We start from the raw sequence: 19,634 nt of genomic DNA on the forward strand, positions 1-19,634 counted from the left end.
TTTTTTTTTTTTTTAAAGAAGACTCCGTTAACAGTAGATTGAATAGTTTTGAATTCCCAATGTCAGTGCAGTGGAAACTCAAAGTGGATAGGCAGATGGCGTCTGTCAGAAGCACAGGAGTTGCCAAAACAGAAGACGGTGCCCAAGGCAAGGGAGACAAGGAGGTGGTGCCACCGCCCTGATGTGCGATGTGCACAGGGAATCCTCGAGACGGGTGGTGCAGGGCGGAAAGCACCAGTCTGCACGCACCCAAAGGATGTTCTGACAACACAGCAGCTGTGATCGCGTCTTGTAATGCGTCCTTCTCTCCCAACTGGTGAAATATTGCTGCCTTCTGGTTTTCTCAAGGAACTTTGGAAGGGACTGTACTGACAGAAGTTCAACCACAGACACGTTATGCTTAAGTTTTCCCTAAAAAAACCCTCTTCAGGAAACATTCAGGTGGTTTTTCATTTGACACAAAATGGGATTTCAAGCACATTAAAACAGCTGAAAACTTGTACTGCATCTATGCGGAGGCCCAAAGATAAGATCACAAATTTGATTCTGATCCATTTCATTAGTGAGTCTCTCATTCTTCAAACCTCAGTTTTGCAACTAAGGTTCTTGTTGGGGGGGCTCCAGAAGTGGCTTGGGCCCCTACTCAGATGTTCTGGGGCTCTCTCCCCTTCAGGTTCCCTTGTGCAGAATTGTTAATCTTACTATTCATTGAGGAATATACAGAAAAAATAATGAGAACAGTGTTTCTGATTTTCCTGGTATGTAATATGTTATAAAGCATTTACATATATATTGGATTATTAAATTCTCTGAAGCTTGGACGGTTAAGCGACTTACCCAAGGTCACAGAATGGAAAATCCAGAACTCGAGACCAAGTCTTTTAAGTCCAAGCCCATGCTGTTCCCTCTCTAGTTTGCTGTTCGGTGACCAGCACTTTGATCCCCTGCACTGATGGTGAGGAGAGCCAGAACTTCTGAGAGATGAGATCTTCCAGTTCCCACCTAGGGTCTGCTGCTTTGAATCCTGAACATCAGTCCCATTGGCAGTTTCCAGCACCATCTTTTCGAAATCGCTATTGACAGCAACTGCTTTTATGTCTCATGACCCTCAGTGGCAGGGAGTGCCAGCGGCCCCTAGCCCCTGTACTTTTGCGTGCAGTGACTCTGTGCTGGCCATGGTAACTCCCAGCTGCTCCTGTCAACAGCTTTTGAAAAGTCTTCCAAGTCATTCCGGAGTCTCTCGCTTCCTGGAGTCACTCCTTGGCATGCAGACAGCACAGCATCACAACCTCAGCACCACCTCTAAGGGCACAGCTCTGCTGCTCTATAGCTCTTACCCATGAAGCTCTTAGCTTCGTCAAACTGGCCTTAAAGTGACTTATGGGAGCAAGACTATGTAAGGACCCATGACTTGATACTACTAGCTTCTTGGGTTTTGCTGAACTATGAGACAGATCTGGGTCCACTGAATATCCGTTGGTTCAGAGTGAGTGCCTTGATGTTCTTCTCTCAGAAGTCACCTGTTTGGCCCATGGCATCTCTCTGCACTTGCCTATTCTTTCCTTGTGCATTTTTGTGAAACAAGTCCCAGGAGCTGCCCTAGGTATCTCTGAATTCTCAAGCTCTCATGATTTTCTAACCCTGCATTATGTAGAAACTCAAACTTAATCCCCATAACCACTTAGCAATAATAATAAGGTAAGATTTATTTAGGGCTTGCCATATGCCAAGACCCGTTCTAAGTGCTTTCTGTTAATTTTTAAAATCCTCAGAACATACCCCTGAGGAAAGTCCTATTATAAACCCATTTTACAAACAAGGGAAAGGAGGCTTGTGGGGTTAAAAACCTTGCTCAGGTCATGAATGGGAGATCTGTCTTCTGGTCCTTTCTGAATTCCAGAAGTTTCTAGTGGATTAGAAGTCTGTAATATTGGGATACCTGGGGGGCTCAGTTGGTTGAGCATCTGCCTTCAGCTCAGGTTATGATCTCAGGGTCCTGGGATCCAGCTCCATATCAAGCTCTCTGCTCAGTGGGGAGTCTGCCTCTCCCTCTGCCCCTCCCCCTGCTTGTGGTTTCTCTCTCTCTCTCTCAAATAAGTAAAATCTTAAAAAGTGTGTATAATATTAAAAAATTTGAGTGTGTATCCTTTATTCTCCTTGTAAAATGCCACATTTTCCCTGAGGGTAGACTTTTCTAAGCCTCATATGGTTTGGGAAGAGCTAAGACTTCTGTGGCAGACTTTTCCTTTCTTGCCTAACGTCCATCCTTTCCTTGTGTTTTTTTGTTGAAGCCTCTGACTTTGTACAGGTGGCTGTTGAACCCCAAGGCATTTGCTCTCCTTTGGCCTCATTCAGCCATATAGCCATCCCATTCTCCTTTGCGTATTCGGTATAGGGACTGTTTTGGGTGAGCCAGGGGAACCTTAGGGGAGTTTCTGGACAAGATACTTCTTTCTGAGTGAAGACAGAGCCACATGAGGAGAAAATCCATTTGCCCTCATTCTTCCCTTCCTGTTTTGGAGAATGTCGAGTGAGGAGGTGATATCTGGGGCTCTGGAAGTTTGTGGCCATGAGATTACAAGCTTAAGGATGGAAACCAATATCTTATGGATGGCAAAATGGGATAATAAAAAAAAAATCTGGGTCTGTTTTTAATGACATGGAGCCTTCAGGTTAACCCTGGGACCACTTCTGAATTTCTCAATGAAGTTGACAAGAAATGTCCTTATATTTATGCAATACTATGCATAAGGTGAGAAGTATATGCCAGTCCATACACTCTTACTGCTCTGTAAAGAGATAAGAACAGAAATTGAGAATAAGGTTTTAGATACCTCTGCAGTATTTTGATATTTTTTAAAATAGATTTGTCTCATTGAACAAGTTATTGACTAATCCAAGATAGATTGGAAATTAAAACAACAACACCACATCATAGATAATTAAGTTGCTAATTTAGTTGATTTTTTTTTTTTTTACTTACTGTCAGCAATGAATATTCCTAACTTATAGACCTCATAAGAAAGGGAGGTTTTGTCCACAAAACTGATACCTCTCGAATTTAAACAGATTTATTATGTCACATGGGTAGACCTAGACAGAGCAGGGCTTCTGCTTAGAGGCTGTCTTATTTTGTGACCTAAAATATGTCTTCTATTTGATCTGATTCTTCTGCTGTTGTCACACTTCGAGGGAAAGCCAAACCACTTGAGGTAAGCAGGGTGGCACAGACTAGTCACTCACTAAATATAGCAAAAGTGTGAAGTTGGCAACATTCAACTCAGTTCTGTCTCCCATGGCCCTTCAGAGAGCCCCTCCCACCCAGCTAGCCTGTGATTCCTTCTCTTCTCTCCCCCACTCTTGTGTTTGCTCTCAGCCTGAAACCAGTTAACCTTTAATAAGGTTTCAGCAAATAAATTCCCATAAGGCCGTTTAAGACATTGTAGTTTTAGGAAAATCGCTAACTTTTCTGTGTCTCTGTTTCCTTGTTTATAACATGAGGATAATGTGAGACTCCTTTATCTAAGTAATAATCATACCTAGCATATATTGAGTCCTTACTATGTGCTTGGCACAATTTTATGTTCTTTGTATGTATTACCACATGTAATTCTCTTAACAGCTTTACGATGTATATGCTACAATTTTATCTTTATTATGTGAATGAGGAGACTGTGACAAGTTTGCACAGCTGGTAAAAGAGGCATGATTTGAGCTGGGACGTGACCACTAGAGCCCTCCTGCTTGACCGCTAAGCTGTTGCTCCTCATTGTAAATGTAAAAAATTATCAATATTATGTGATGAAGAAACTTTGGATTAAAAAATAGCTTATTTAGGAATGTGTCTATGTGAACCACCCATTCATATAATTGTGCGTTAACATGGTTAAATGTGTAGTAATGAGCCATTTCAGAGCACACACACAAAAAAATGAGCTGGAACATCTGGTTTCTGGTTGGTTTCCTGTTCAGGAGTTCCCTAAAAGTAAACTTAATGATAGTGTTANAAAAAAAAATCAGCTGGAACATCTGGTTTCTGGTTGGTTTCCTGTTCAGGAGTTCCCTAAAAGTAAACTTAATGATAGTGTTAATATTGGTAGATTAGAACATGTGACTAGCTTGGAGTATATTGCCAATTGGACCGGCCCTTTTCAGGTTGATCACTCAGCAGCCAGAGGCAGTGGAAAGATGTACTTCATTCCTTGGTGATCAGCTTGTTCGATGGAAGGCAGGGCTAAGTCCAGGAAACATACAAGACCAGGGTTGGAGGAGTTGGCCTCCAAGGTTGGCTCTCTTAACCAACTGGCTAAGTGACACTGTGCAAATCACTTAACCCTTCCAAGTGTCCGCTTTCTTTGTGCTGAGGCTCAAATGAAAGAAGAAATAAAGTGTTGTTGAGTCACTGTATTGCACACTTGAAACTAATTTAACACTGTATGTTAATGAACTGGAATTAAAAAAAAACTAAAGAAGAAGAGGTGTAAGTTGCTTGGGAACAAGAGGTATAAAGCCTTATGAATATAATTTTTGTATTTTATGTTTATATGAGTGCCTAACCCCTGATATTGCCACTGTGGTATATTTAGAAGAAGTAGCATGCTTTAGTGAAAATTCCACTGTCTCTGGGACAAGCAGACCCAGTCCCCGTTCCAGTCCTACTCCATCTCCAGCCTGCTGCAGCAATGTTTTCTTACATGGGAAATGAAAAATGTATGTGGTGAGAGGGTTTCTAAGCCATCTCTGGCACCCTGTGCCATTTGATCATCAAAACACTGAGATATTTTCTTCAAGTATTTTTTCATAGAGAGAGGGGAATGGGGGCATAGAGAAAGAATCTTTTTTTTTTTTTAAAGGTTTATTTAATTTATTTATTTTTGAGAGAGAGGAAGAGGGAGAGAGAGACCAAGCATGAGTAGGGGTAGGGGCAGAGGGAGAGAATCTCAGGCATACTCCCTGCTGAGCATGGAGGCCGATGTGGGGCTCAACCTCACAAACCCTGAGATCATGACCTGAGCCAAAATCAAGAGTTGGTCACTTAACCAACTGAGCCACTCAGGTGCCCTAAGAGAGAATCTTAAGCAGGCTCCACCCCCGGCGCCTTGCCCAACGTGTGGCTTGATCTCACAACCCTGAGATCACGACCTGAGCCAAAATCAAGAGTTAGATGCTTAATCAGCTGAGCCACCCAGGCGCCCCTTCTTCAAGTTTTTTTTTTTTTTAAACAGATTTTTACTGTTGGACTTCCACGTAGGTGAAACACATCTTCAATAGACACCAGACACTGCTCTTGATATGCAAGGCCAAGGATCAAAAGGGTGTCACACGGACATAGCTCACGTGCTGTCTGCCAAGTGTAGGACCTGGTGTGCATGTTTGGAGAGCACCCAAGTACCTCACTGGAGTGGACACTGTATGAGCACAGTGTTGTGAAGGTATTTTTCAAATCCCAGGATGCAACCAGGGTTAGCAATATCAGCCCTGCTTTGAATACCAGAGCTCCGGAGTTCAGGGTGGAGAGGGAAGCTGAGGCTCAGGAAGGACACGTATGCTGCTGGAGGATGCCCAGAAAACCAGTAGCAAGCAGGGCTGGAACCTAGCTCAGCCACTTCCCAGGCCAGTGCTCTTTCTCTTGTCCCGTGCAGCCTTGTTTACAAAGATGACTCTGTTAAAATGATCCCGAGGAATTGTTCAGAGAAATCATCACAAAACATCTGAAGAACACAAAGCCTCTGAAAGGGTCAGATGATTTATGTATATTTCGCTCCTCTCACGTAAGACAGATAGTCTAGTAATACCTTTTTCTAACCAACCTATGACATGCGTACATAATTCAGTAGCATTCCCATCATTCCTGAGTGTTCTGTATAATTGCAAAGATAGTATTGCCATACTAAGCCGAAGAAACTTCATATTTGAGAGATTTCTCTTTCTGATGTCCTGTTTCATAGGCATCTGAGGCAGTTCTCAGAAGTCTTTTGTTTTGTGTGGCGCATAATGTAAACACTTGGCCCAGATCAACCAAAGGGAAGTAATACCTGGTGGTAAGAAAGCAAGAGCAAGACCTGAGGGTCACAGTATACTATTAGCCAATACGAGTCTACAATAGTTTATTGTGAAAAAGCAAATATTATCCTTGGATATTGCAAATGGAGTAAGCTGTGTTATAGCCAGAATTATAGTAATTTTCCTATTATCCTCTCTGTTTGTCAGTCTGCTAATTTAGCACTGAGTCTATTTTTGTTCTGCTCTTCAAGTTGGGTAAATGGCAAAGGGATAGTAGAAAAGAAGCAGGTCAGTGATTAAAACATAAAGAAGAAAACCTTCCCATCATATGATAGATTATTATAGAGGACGAGATTAGCTGCTAGAAGAGAAGGGAAGGTCAGCTTAGGTATCTGAAAGAATATCTAATTAGAAAATTTATTGAGAATTAGCTGGCACATTAATAGCTAACATTTATTGGGTACTTATTTTGTGTCAGGCACTGTGCTAGGTGGCTGTTCATGAGCAATCCTACTTAATCCTCATGAAAACCTAGATGGTAGGTGCTATTATGATTTGCACTTAGTAGATAAGGAATCTGGGACTGTGAAATGCTCAGTAACCTCTCTGAGATAACTCAGCTGGAAAGAAGCTGGGAAGACGCTATCTGTCACCCACCCAAGAGCTGTTCTCTCCTTTATTTTGCAAAGAGAACCCCAGTACTTTTCACCAGTGGGGAGCAGTGTCTGTTCAGCCACAGGGGAGATTTTTAGTAGGTCTCATTCAGTCCTGGTGATGTCCTTCCCCTTGCCAGTGAATTGGTTCAGGCATGAGAAGGAAAGACTTTTGGCCAGTGAAACAAGAGAGGAGATGCACTGTGGGGCTTCTGGAAACCTTGTTCTTGTTTTTAAAAGGACACTTTGCACTTCCCCTTCCCCTGGATGCTCTGGTGTGAGGCTGTGATGCGTGGGGCACTTGATGCCATCAAGCAAACATGAAGGGAGAAAGCAAAGAAGAGAGGTGACGTAATGAAGGTGGCAGGATGGAGAGATGGGAAGACCTGTTGAATCAGCCAGTCCCAACACCATCCTTCTTAGGGCTTAGGACACATAATAAATATCCTTATCCCTTAAGCCACTTTGGGTTGGTTTTTAGCTACTTGTTGCTAAATGCATCCTCACTGATTAAATGAAAACACAAGGATTTAAAGCCATGTCCATGAATACACATTTTTTCAACTAATACAGCCCCATAGTCTAAATGTATTTTCTCTTCCTTATGATATTCTTTTTTTTTTTTTTTTAAAGATTTTTACTTATTTGAGAGAGACAGAGATAGTGACAGCGAGCATGAGTGGGGAGGAGAGGGAGAAGCAGCACGACCCTGGGATCATGACCTGAGCTGAAGGCAGACACTTCAACCGAGCCACCCAGGTGCCCTCCTTATGATATTCTTAATAGCATTTTCTTTCCTCCAGCTTACTTTATTGTAAGAATATAGTTTATAATACATATTAACATGCAAAATACGTGTTAGTCAACTGTTTATGTTATCAGTAAGGCTTCCAGTCCATGGTAGGCTCTTAGTAGTTAAGTTTTTGGAGAACCAAAAGCTGTATGTGGATTTTTGACTGCACAGGGGCCAGTGCTCCTAACCCGTCCGTTGCACAAGGGTCAGCTGTATGAATACTATTCAGACTCCTATCTCGTGGTGATCTTCCTGGGGTTAGACTGGTGTGCGGTGTCTCCAGGGCTGCGCTGGGTGGGATTTACCATGGGTCAGAGGTACGCATTGAAGTATGGTCTATGAACTTCTGTAGGTCCTTGAGTCCCTTTCAGGATCTCCATAAGGTCAAAACTATTTTCATAATAATATTAGTATTTCCTTTTTTCCATTCTCAATATTTTTTGAGTGAATGGTGTAAATTTTAACCGTTACTTGAAATGTGGTGTCACTGAAGCTTCAGAGGGGAAGCAGATAGGAGAATCTGCCTGTCTTCTGTTAAGCCAGATATGGAACGTTTTGCAAATATAGGGCCACCTGGGTGGCTCAGTTGGCTAAACATCTGACTCTTGATTTCAGCTCAGGTCATGATCTCAGGATCATGAGATGAAGCCCCCACTGGGCGTGGAACCTGTTTAAGCTGCTTTCTCTCCTTCTCCCTCTGCCCCTCCCCCCACCTCGGAGCACACGCTCCCTCTCTTTCTTTCTCATTCTTTCCCTCTCTCCCTCAAAAAACAAAAACAAAAACAAAAACAAAACTGAATGAAGAAGACAACTGCAGTTAGGAGTGGTAAGCAGATGAGCTGCTGTTTCCTCTTGCTTTTTGATGTCTAGAACCTTCCATAGGGTTAGGGGTAGGGCCTGAGTGGGGGGATGAGGGAAGGAGACACATTGCTGTTGCTGCATGTTTGTTATGTGTGCACATAATACACTTTCCTGTGAGAGCAGTCTTGCAAACAGCAATTAGGTTCCCATGTGGGCCTTTCAGAGCCCATTGAACTCAAGGGTTACTGATGCATGCAGCCATTTGACGATGGGAATACTTGAGTCCAGGAAGAATTAGGCAAAGAGACTCCTAGATCTGGTAAGTCTAACATCCTGCAGTGGTGGCAGTGATGGTCCATGGGGACAGGAGCAGTGAATGCATGAACATCAGGTTCCTAAAGGATATGCTAGATTCTTCCTCGAAGGAGACATACAGTCTTCCCTGGACTCTAATAGACCTTCCTTTTTCCTTAGGGGTTATTGAAAATAAAAATGAACAAACAAGAACCTTGGAAAAAATATGACCAAAGGGGCTGTGATTGCCAGTAAGCCTTGGAATTTCACAGAAAGTGTCCTTTTAGGCAAATGCTTCTTTAGCCTAAGGGCTCAGCTGAGTTGCTTGAAACACACTTTAGTGTCCAATATTTTTTTGGAAATAAACCCACTGGCTGACTGATGATTAGATGATTATGTAGATATGCAAACCCCAGGAACCCTCTGGATGGAAGGAATGCCCAAGCCCAGGAGGGGATGGGCACTGAAGGTCAGGAGAAAGGCGTGGAAACAACAGGTGTTCGTGGTTGGCGCCCGTGGCCTGCTGCAGACAGTCCCATAAACATTTATGAGGTTGGCCCACGCTGGGGTGGAGTCCAGAGTCAGGGCAGGTACAGTGTAAAGGGAAATCCCAGGGCAGCTGACAATGGAGAGGTTCTAGGAAAGAGACAGCCAAATGGGGAAAATTAGAGTTACCCTGCACACACCTCCACACCGAAATGGAGATGAAACACATAGGCTCGGGAGTCTGACGGGAAAATGCAAGTCTGAGAGCATCAAGCTGTTCTGTGAGAAAGAAACAAATTACCAAACAGAACACAACCAAGAGCTATTATGTTAGCCAAGCTCAAATAGAAGCTTTTAACCAACGTGCAGTTGCTTGACTGCAGTAAAATTAACCTTAAACTTTTGATAAGAATAAACCCATTGCTTAGTATGGTGTAGTCAAATGAAATGAAAGATCAGGAAGGCATTAGAATATACTGCTTTTCCATAAAGGATTTTGACTTATCGAAGTCTAGCTTTTTAAAGAATTAAAATAGTTAATATTCTAGAAAGGTGCTGACAAGCTTAATTAGTCTCTAACTGGGGAATAGGATGTCATAATTAAAGGAACCTGGCAGAATGAACACTGAGGAGCTGGCTTGAAGGGTATGTTAATGTGGAAAAATAATTTATGCTACATGATAATCTTACCTACTGAGATCCTTATTTTTTCTGTTTCTTTTTTGAGTCAGGACAGACAATGGATTACTCTTCCTTTTCCTTTTTCCTCCTTCCCATCATTATCATCATGACTACATCATGATGTTTTCCCCTCTGAGCCCTTTATGAGTGTTTGTATGAAAACCCAAGGAGCTACAGTTTAACAGATGATTTATTGAAAGCCTGCTGTGTCAAGTGAGGTATGAGGGACTGCAGCTGTGAAGATGGGGTGTGGGAGGACACAGAGATGAGGGGAGGCGGGTCAAGTGTCAGTTCAATCTCAGATGCTGGATGATGAAGATGGCTGATGGGAGCGCTGTGTGCAGCCTGGGATTTCTTCCTAAAGGGACCTAGTGCTTAGGACAGGAGTTCTTAAAACTGGATGCATGTTAGAATCACCTAAGAATATTAAAAAAATATGTTCCCCAGTTCTTACCCCCTGGATTCTGGATTAATTATCTGGATCGGGCTCAGGTCCAGTCCTTTTCAGAAGTTTCTCAGCTTAACAGCCATTGGTTGAACAGTGGGTAATCTTATTTCTAAGCCTGGTTTCAGACTCAACCATCCAGAGCCTCAATTTTTCTCATCACCAAATAGGTATAATGTTAGTGTTTACCTGCAGTGGGCATTTGCCTAGCAGCTTGCTTTGCACTGGGAACTGCCCTTCTATTTCTTATGGTGCCAGCAGGTCTGTCAGTCCCATTACCTGTGGTGGAGAGGGATGGCCACAGGTCTCAAGCCTGGCCCTTGGAGCATTTGGTCTGAGTGTTGTATGTTCACATGATGGAGTAGGACCATCCAGAGCCTTCCATGATGTAGTAAAAGAGAGGGAGAGAGCAGGGAAAGCAAGAGAGGGGGAGTGAACAAGAGAGAAAGTTTCTTTTCCTTTTGACCTCTAAGTGTAAATTGTAGGCTTGGAGCTTCCAGCTGTCAGTTTCCCCAGGTATGCCAAGAGTGTCTGACTGCAAACAAAGCCAACAGTCAGAGTAAAATGAGCTGAGAAATGAAAACACTGACAGAATCCTGATAATATCATTTAGTTCTTTGGATTCAGCCATTTCTGAAGCCTGAAATAACTACGCCTGGACTTTCTAGTTTGGCCAGATGGTTAATCCCCTTTGATGCTAAGTGATTTCAAGTCAATTTTACATTATTTGTTACCAGAAGTCCTGTCTAATAGTAAATGTCATGATATTTCTGTGGGGATAAAATGAGGTAATGTAGGTAAAGCACAATTCCCGGGGTGTCATAAACCCTGTGTACACACTGCTGTTGTCACCATCAACATTGTTATCGTAACATTGTCCTCTTTGCTACCATGGTCCATTTTTTTCCTTAGGGCTCTCTCCTCTTAAGTGAACTGTACAATTGGATGCTATTACCGTATTTCCTTCCTTCTGTGTTGTTTATTAGGAAGAGCTCCAAACTTTTTGACATGTTCTGTAGTTTGTTTAGATTTTGCTAATCACTGCTCACAAGTCCGTGAAGGAACCAGGATGCTTCAAGCTTTGGGGCCATTGTATACACCCAGCCTTCAGATTTTCATGCTGTATCAGGCAGAGGAATAGGCACTACTTAGAAGACACCTGTTCTTCATATTTTCATTGTCAGTTGAAAAACCAGCCTCAGTATCCACTCTGTGGCTTAGCTTCCTGTTGCCCACATACCTGCTGCATGCTTTCACGTCTACACTTCTGCTCTAGTTTCCTCAAGGTACTTCCTTGCCTCTTCTTTGTCTAAGTCCACTTGCCCTTCCAGAGCCATATAAAATCTCAGGTTGCGTCTTAGATTCAAGAGCACAGTCTTGAGCACCTGGGTGGCTCAGTAGGTTAAGCATCAGACTCTTGATTTTGGCTCAGGTTGTGATCTTGGGGTCATGAGATTGGGCCTTGCACTGGCCATTGATAGATGAATGGATAAAGGAGAGGTGGAATATACGAATACACACATGCGTGTGCACACACGCACACACACACACGAATATTACTCAGCCATAAAAAAGGATGAGATCTTGCAGTTTATAACAACATGGATGGACCTAGAGGGCATTATGCTAAGGAAAATAAGTCAGAGAAAGACAAATATGTGGAATCTAAAAAACAAAACAAATGAACAACAAAAAAACCCAGAAACAGACTCATAGATACAGAGAACAGTCTGGTGGTGGTCAGAGGGAGAGGCGTGGGAGGATGGGCAAAATAGGGGAAGGGGATTAAAAGGTACGAATTTGCAGTTATAAATAAGACATGGGGATACAATGTACATAGGGAACAGAGTTAATATATAACAACTTCATATGGTTCTAGATGGTGGCTAGGTTTATCATGGTCATCACTTTGTAATGTAAATGCTGAATCACTAGGTCATATACCTGAAGCTAATATAATATTGTACGCGAACTACACTTCAATAAAAAAGTCCACGAGAAAGCACAGTGCATTTAAAAGCCCTTTGAAAACTGTAAAGCACTGTGAAAATGAGGGCTACTGTTGCAATTAGAAGGTTCATGATTCATCTGCATAAGCGGTGTTTACTTTAGTTCAAATGCTTCTTTTCTTCAGGAATTTGGTAACAGTATCCCAGCATGCCAATATGAAAATGATTTTATTACATATTCAGGTCCAGCTTCTTTCCTGATTGCATAAAACAAGCAAGAGAAAACCCAAAACACACACACACACAAACTCACACCCTTTTATATGCTCCCCTACCACCTGTTTGCGTGCCCTCACTCTCTCTAAAATAAATAAATTTTAAAAAACCCCAAATGAACAGAAAACAAACTTGTCACTCCTGTTATATACTAACAATTTTGAAGTACACTCTTTGTTCGAAGAAAGACCAAGAACAAAAATGTTTGTAGACAATGGTGGGCTGGAGGTGACTGGAGTTGATTTGTACCAGCTCACAAGAGGTGATTATGTGCATCTCCTCCCAAATCCTTGTTCAGGGACATTGAAATTGAATCTTGAAATTGATCATGGAAGGAGTATTTACATCCCAGAAGTTGGCCAATGGTACAAATCAGTGTTCCTACCTCCTGGAAAATAGCTGTTAAATGTTTTCTAGCATGCCACTGAGATCCAAACGTGATTGTCAACAGATCACAACTTTCTGATGGTACCTTATAATTGCTGGCACTCCACAGAGTTGCAGAAATTTCTGCCAGTTTCTTTGGGAATCTTGCAGGTAGTTTAATATTCAAGCAAAGTTCTCATCCAGAAGTTACATCCAGAGGTGCAAAAGCCAATATTGTTTGGATGTATACAAATAATCTCAGTAAATGTGGTGTGCCACAAACCTGGAAGATGGGTACGTTGGAGTGACCTGAAAGGATTCCACAATACTGTGGTCTCAAAGTTGTAGAGTAGCTGAGTGCCCGACATCAGATGGAGTATGCATTTCTGTATGCTGTGATTTGACCACAGTATTTTCCTTATCGTCTATATGTCCTTGAAGTTTCTTGTAGTTTGTATAATCCTCAAGGATGACTCCACATTCCTTTTGGTAAGAAAATAAAAGCAGCTTTGTTTGGTGACCAAGTTCCTATCATCAGTGAGTCATGTTTTTAACTATTCATGAAATTTTAGCTTCACTTCTGTTCACGAATGTTCCTTTGCTTTCAGTGATGGGATGCACTTGTGTCCCTCTCTTCTTTTTTTCTAAGATTCAAATGAATTTTTAAATAATCTGTATACCCAACATGGGTTGAACTCACAGCCCCGAGATCACGAGTCACATGCTGCACTGACTGAGCCATCCTGGTGCCTTGTGTCCTTGTTTTCTGAAGTGGCTGAGTGTTCTCACTGGTTTGGTCACCAACTTCATTTTCAGTTTTCTGTTTGTTCTTTTTCATTTTTACCCTAACTTTTTTATTTTCTTCTCTCTGACTTTTTTCAGACCAGATGTCTTCTGTCCTGGGGAAGCTTCTCTTATCATGCTCTCTGCATATAGTTTTCTTTCTTTCTTTTTTTTTTTTTAAGATTTATTTATCAATTTGAAGGGGGGGGCAGAGGGAGAAAATCTTCAAGCAGACTGCCGGCTGAGTGGGAAGCCCATTGTGGGGCTCGATCCCATGACCCATGAGATCATGACCTAAGCTGAAACCAAGAGTCAGACGCCCAACTGACAGCTGCCCAGGCGCCCCCTGCATATTGTTCTTGATCGGCTTTAGAAGTTCTCTCTCTGAAGGTTGGTGTCCATGTTTTTGAAAACCCTGCTTTCTGAAACACATTTATCCTTTTTTATTTCAGCTACCCTAATATATAAAGATTCTCACTTGATGTCTTTGATGATCTTTCCATAAAGAAGGACCCATAAAAGTATAGTGGCTGCTCACTCTTCTGGATATTTAGACTTTAGGGCCTGCTTAATGCTATTCATCTATGATTTGCCACCTCCTCCTCCCACCGTGATTCCCAAATTTGATATTTATTTCAGGATCCTGCTTATGAAGCATGCATGTATGAGTTCATTTGTATAAAAGAGGCCGGCTGGCAGGCAGGCACAAGGGGTGGTTGGGGCCCTGGCCGGAGCAGAGCTGCACACTGGCAGTGTCAGGAGGTAAGCTACAAAATGGGAGTTGGAGAGAACGTATTTCTTGTTGTCAGAGATGAAAGAAACAAGTATGGAAAGGGACAAAGCTTGGGGCTCCTGGGTGGCTCAGTGATTAAGTGTCTGCCTTCGGCTCAGGGCGTGATCCCTGCGTTCTGGGATCGAGCCCCACATCAGGCTCTTCCTCTGGAAGCCGGCTTCTTCCTCTCCCACTCCCCCTGCTTGTGTTTCCTCTCTCACTGGCTGTCTCTATCTCTGTCAAATAAATAAATAAAATCTTTAAAAAAAAAATGACAAAACTAGAATGAAATGAACCATGTATTAGAGTTGAAGGTATTGATATGAAATTATGGATATATAAAGTATCAATGTGTGTATATGTATTTTATATATGTGTATGTATATACATACGTCTGTGCATGTTTGTGCATGCATGCATGTGTGTGTACATACACACGCAGGTATATGTTTGCATGTGTATATATGTATGTGTACTTGCATACGTATTTTCTAGTTCTGTCCACTGAAAGAGACTGGGAACAGCAATATCCCGGTAGTGTTGAGCACATCTGGAGCCCAGATTTTGGATTCCAAATGCCATTTTCTGATTGAAAAAATGGTGGGTACTAGGTCTGGGGCAAAGGCTAAGATAAGCCTAGAATATCTTGTGTCAGAAAGAAAAAAAATGCTCAAACAATGATGGGAGCTTGGCAAGGACACAGAAACCAGCTTGAGGGGCTCCCACTGGCCAAATCTAGAACACACTGAGCATCAGAATAAACTATGATGGTTATGGATTATAACCTACTGAATGAAAAATGAACTCAGGAGTCCACGTTGATATACCTGAATGAGTGAATAGATAAATGCGGAGAAGAGAAAAGAAAGTTCTTCCTTATAGTAGAAAGTCAACTCATAGTGTAGAAGGAATGATGGTATTAGATAATCACCATTGGCAACCATCAGAGGAATAATTCATATAAATAAGATACATTACTGAATACTAAAACTAGTGGGTAAAAGTGGGGTGAGAAATGGGATTTTACATAGTCTCAATGTATGTCCTCCAGTTTCAAAGATAAAAAGTAACTTTGCTGGAAGGCACCATCTTAATTAATTGACCAGAATTCACACCATCTCTGTGACAGCCTTCTAATCACTCTGGGTACTATGTGGAAAGCTGATAGGAGGGGAGAAAGAGTGGACCAAAGGAGGCCCATTAGAAGTCTATGACAGAGGGGTGCCTGGGTGGCTCAGTCAGTTAAGTGGCTGCCTTTGGCTCAGGTCATGATTCCGGGGTCCTGGGATGGAGCCCCACATTGGGCTCCATGCTCAGCAGGGAGTCTGCTTCTCCCTCTGCCAGCCGCTCTCCCCTGCTTATACTCTCTCACTCTCTCTCTGTCAAATAAATACATAAAATCTTCAAAAAAAAAAAAAAGTCTATAACAGGGTGGAGGCTTAGAAGAAGGCCATTGTAGTGGAGTTAGAGTGACAGGATTTGGCACTTTTGGAGGTAGGATTGATAGAGTTTGGTGATGGACTAAGAAGTGAGGGAAAGAGAGAGGATTAAGGATAATTTGTTGAGCGTTGCCTTGAACACCTGGGTGGCTGCAGGGGCCAGGTTCTGAAATGGGTAAGTCAGAGACAAGTAAGGTGAAGTGAGGGATTGGAAATCAAGAGTTCTGTTTGACTGTGTTGAGTTAAAATCCATAGGTAATGTGAATTTACCAAAGCTGTCTAATAGGTAGTTGAAACTCTGGAGTAGCTTGGAAAGGTAAAAGCTAGAGACACAGGCTAGTCTAAGTCATCAACGTCTGGGCAGCATTTAAATCCACGAGACTGGGAGAGGTCACCCAGGTAGAGCATAAACCTGGAGAAGAATGGGGGCTCAAGTCGGAGCCCTGGACACTCCAGCATGTAGAATTCCAGCAGAGGAACTGGGGCTGGGAGAAAACCAGGAGGGTTTGGTGTCATGAAAGCCAAGGGAAGAAAGTGGAGTAGTCAGCCAGCCAGTGCTGTTCTAATCTAATCAAGAAAGATTAGAACAAAAAAGTGGCCTTTGGATTTGGTAAAAGAGAAGGCATCACTCTGTTTACCAAACTATACTGAGTGCCTATTGAATGCCAAATATTATGCTAGGCAATAGGGGAAGAGAGACAAGTAGAAGACAATTACAGTGCAGCGTGTTGAGTGCTCTGATAATGGCAACCACAGGGGGCTCATAGGGGAGATAAACACAACTTTGGAGGTGAGGAGTGAATGGAGGCTTCTGGGAGTTCGTTCTGGTGTTGAGTGTTGGAGGATGAGTGAGGATTACCCAGAAGTGTGGTGAATTTGCTTTAGGCAGAAGAAATCCACATGCAAAGTCATGGAGACATGGTGAAGCACTGTGTTTGGAGACTTTAAGCGGATTGGTTTGGGTGGGTTGCAGGGCACATGTGAAGGAGCAAAGTGGAATGAGGTAGTAGAAGTAGCCAAGGGCAAAGGGCTAAAGTCCTGGTCCCTTTCCAGGGATTGCCTGACACCCTGCAGAAAAGGACAGGTCCCAAAGCCAATCATAGTAGGGATATTGGCTGGAAGAATGTGGAGGACACCAGACTGCCTCTGGCCATGCTGTGCAGGGTCCTCTTGTTCATGCCCCCTTTGTCTCTTGCAGACCCATACTCAAGTTTATGGGAAGTTGTCCTTGGTTCCAAAGCTGGGAAGTGACTCGATGAACACAGCCGTTGGGATTAATAGAGCAGCAGTGGGCAAGGTGGTTTGGAGGAGAAACTGGAGGCAGCAGTACTAGGCTGTAGTAGCACTGAGTCACAAAGTAACAGGAGACTAGATAAAGGTAAAAAGCAGGTATCTGGAAGGAAAATACTGGTGTAGGAGATTTTAAGGGTCACATACACCAAGCATCCATCAGGGTAAGGATATAATATTAAGAACTTTCTATTGAATCTGAGATCTGTATATATTTGGTAAACCATAATGGTATCTCTTATTTTAATGTACTTTTCTGAGTTGCAGGGCATTTTCATTTGATCCTAACGTTGGCATTGTTTTCCTACTTTTAACAAAGGAAGGGAGATGGAGGACAGTGACTCGGCCAAAGTTATACGCTAGGAGTAATAGAATAGGCTCTGAGCCAAGATCTTGCAATTTTGATTTCGATGGGTAGTTATGCTACCAAGAGAGATCCTGAAATACGCTTCCATCTGGAAGGATTTAAGGTTGAGCCCAGTTCAGAAACATACCTCCAGATATGGAGCGGTTAGGCCGCAAGTCACACTTTCACCACCAGAGGGTGCTCTCACCCAAGGGAAAGTTGGCATTCCCCACAGTTAAGAACTCTGCTCCTGTGCTGCTTTTCTGAGGTTCTTTCCTTAGGAACTGCAGTATGAAGAACACTATGGGAGTAGCCCAAGCACGTGGAGAGATGACCTGTAGCTTTCCATAGCCTGTGTCAGGGAGGCGAGATTTATAGGGAGACGCTTAATTCTCTCTGGAATAATCCCGGATGATGCCTGTGTGGAAGGAGGAACAGACAGTTGAGAAAGAGAGATTCTGGGGACGTTTGAAGATGGACAGGACACTTTCTGCTTTTCTAATGCAGGATTTATTTCTAGGATTGTAGGGTTCTCTGTAGGGACGATTCTTAGTTGATTCATGGGTGCTTACTGTACATTCTTTCAAGGGGTCATATTTAAGAATTTTGATTCCACCTTCCTAGGACAACTTTTGCGAAGTTATGAAGGCAGTCATCTTAGCCTTCCCTTTTGTGCATGGGCTCACTCAAGACCCCTCTCTTTCTCTTACTTCTTTTTTTTTTTTTTTAAAAGATTTTATTTATTTATTTGACAGAGACAGAGACAGCCAGCGAGAGAGGGAACACAAGCAGGGAGAGTGGGAGAGGAAGAAGCAGGCTCCCAGCGGAGGAGCCTGATGTGGGGCTCGATCCCATAACGCCGGGATCACGCCCTGAGCCAAAGGCAGACGCTTAACCACTGTGCCACCCAGGCGCCCCTCTCTTACTTCTTTTCTTCTTCCCTCTCTTTCCTTCCTGGGTTCTTTACTCACCAAAAGTAGTAAAGAATAGAGATTCATTCACCCTGGAGTTTTAAGAGCTCATTTTCTCATGAGCAGTCCTGCATTTGACCTGTACTATATAGCTATACCCCCTGGAACCTCTGAGTGGCATCATTTGTGGTCCATTCAGAAGGAAAGTGTGAAAATTGTTTAGTAATCTGATCTAAATAATTTGAAGAAACATCTCCCTTCTTCTATTTTCTTTTCCCGTTTTCAGTGGCCACCCTTTCTCAAGTCCTGGGATGGTAGCAGGAGTAATCCAGGGCCCGAATAATGGAGTTGATTTTCTCTGCCTCCACTGACTTCTCTTCTAGCATGGCCTCTGGGTTTGTTGGGACAAAAGTGGACTCAGTCCAGTCAGAGCTCACTTTCTGGATGCCCTGTCAGGACTCTGTCAGGGTGGGGAGGTAGGGATGGGGGACATCAGATTTATTACATATGTCCTTTTCAGTAGTTCTTCTCTTGATATTCCTCTATAGCTTTTACCCTTGAGGGAAATTTGGCCTAAAATAAAGACATTCCAGTGTATACCCTCAGGAAGAAAAAAGAAGCTAGAGGCTATGACAGTCTCCCAGTGGACACTGGTCTAGGTCTTACTCCTGTTTGGTAAGACTTGAGAGACATAGTTTAGTCTGTTTTCTTCATTGGGTCCCTTCGTCTTTTTATTATAACAGATGCTTTCCTTTTGGGCTTGGGGTGACAGTGTCAATGCCATGGACTCAGGCATTTATCCAGCCAGTGGGTTTTAGACAAGTTCTTTTTCATGGTCTAGTTCTTTTTTTTTTTTTTTTAAGATTTTATTTATTTATTTGAGAGAGAGAGAGAGAAAGAGAGAGAGAGAGAGCATGAGCGGGGGGAGGGGCAGAGGGAGCCGGAGAAGCCTGCTTCCCACTGAGCAGGGAGCCTGACGCGGGACTCCATCCCAAACCCTGAGATCACGACCTGAGCCGAAGGTAGACATGTAACCACCTGAGTCACCCAGTCACCCTGTGGTCTGGTTCTGATGATTTAAGCTGCAAGTGGCGTAGTGTGCATATCGAATGGACTTTGTCGGATTCCATCTTGTGTGGTTGGTCCTGTGCTAGATCTTTCCAGTGGCAGTTTCCATAGAAAATCCCAAGGAAGAAGAGATGTATGGGGTCACTGGGCTGGGCACGCCTATCACACATTTCTCTTCGTAGCTTTACATTCCACCTTTGTAGCCTTGCCTCTAAAACCCTTTCAGGTTTCTCAGCTTTAGGAATCATCTATTAAAATGCAGTGATTCCAGGGAAAAC

The sequence above is a fragment of the Ailuropoda melanoleuca genome, chromosome 8 (genome assembly GCF_002007445.2).
Source record: "Ailuropoda melanoleuca isolate Jingjing chromosome 8, ASM200744v2, whole genome shotgun sequence".
In the NCBI taxonomy this organism is placed as follows: Eukaryota; Metazoa; Chordata; class Mammalia; order Carnivora; family Ursidae; genus Ailuropoda; species Ailuropoda melanoleuca.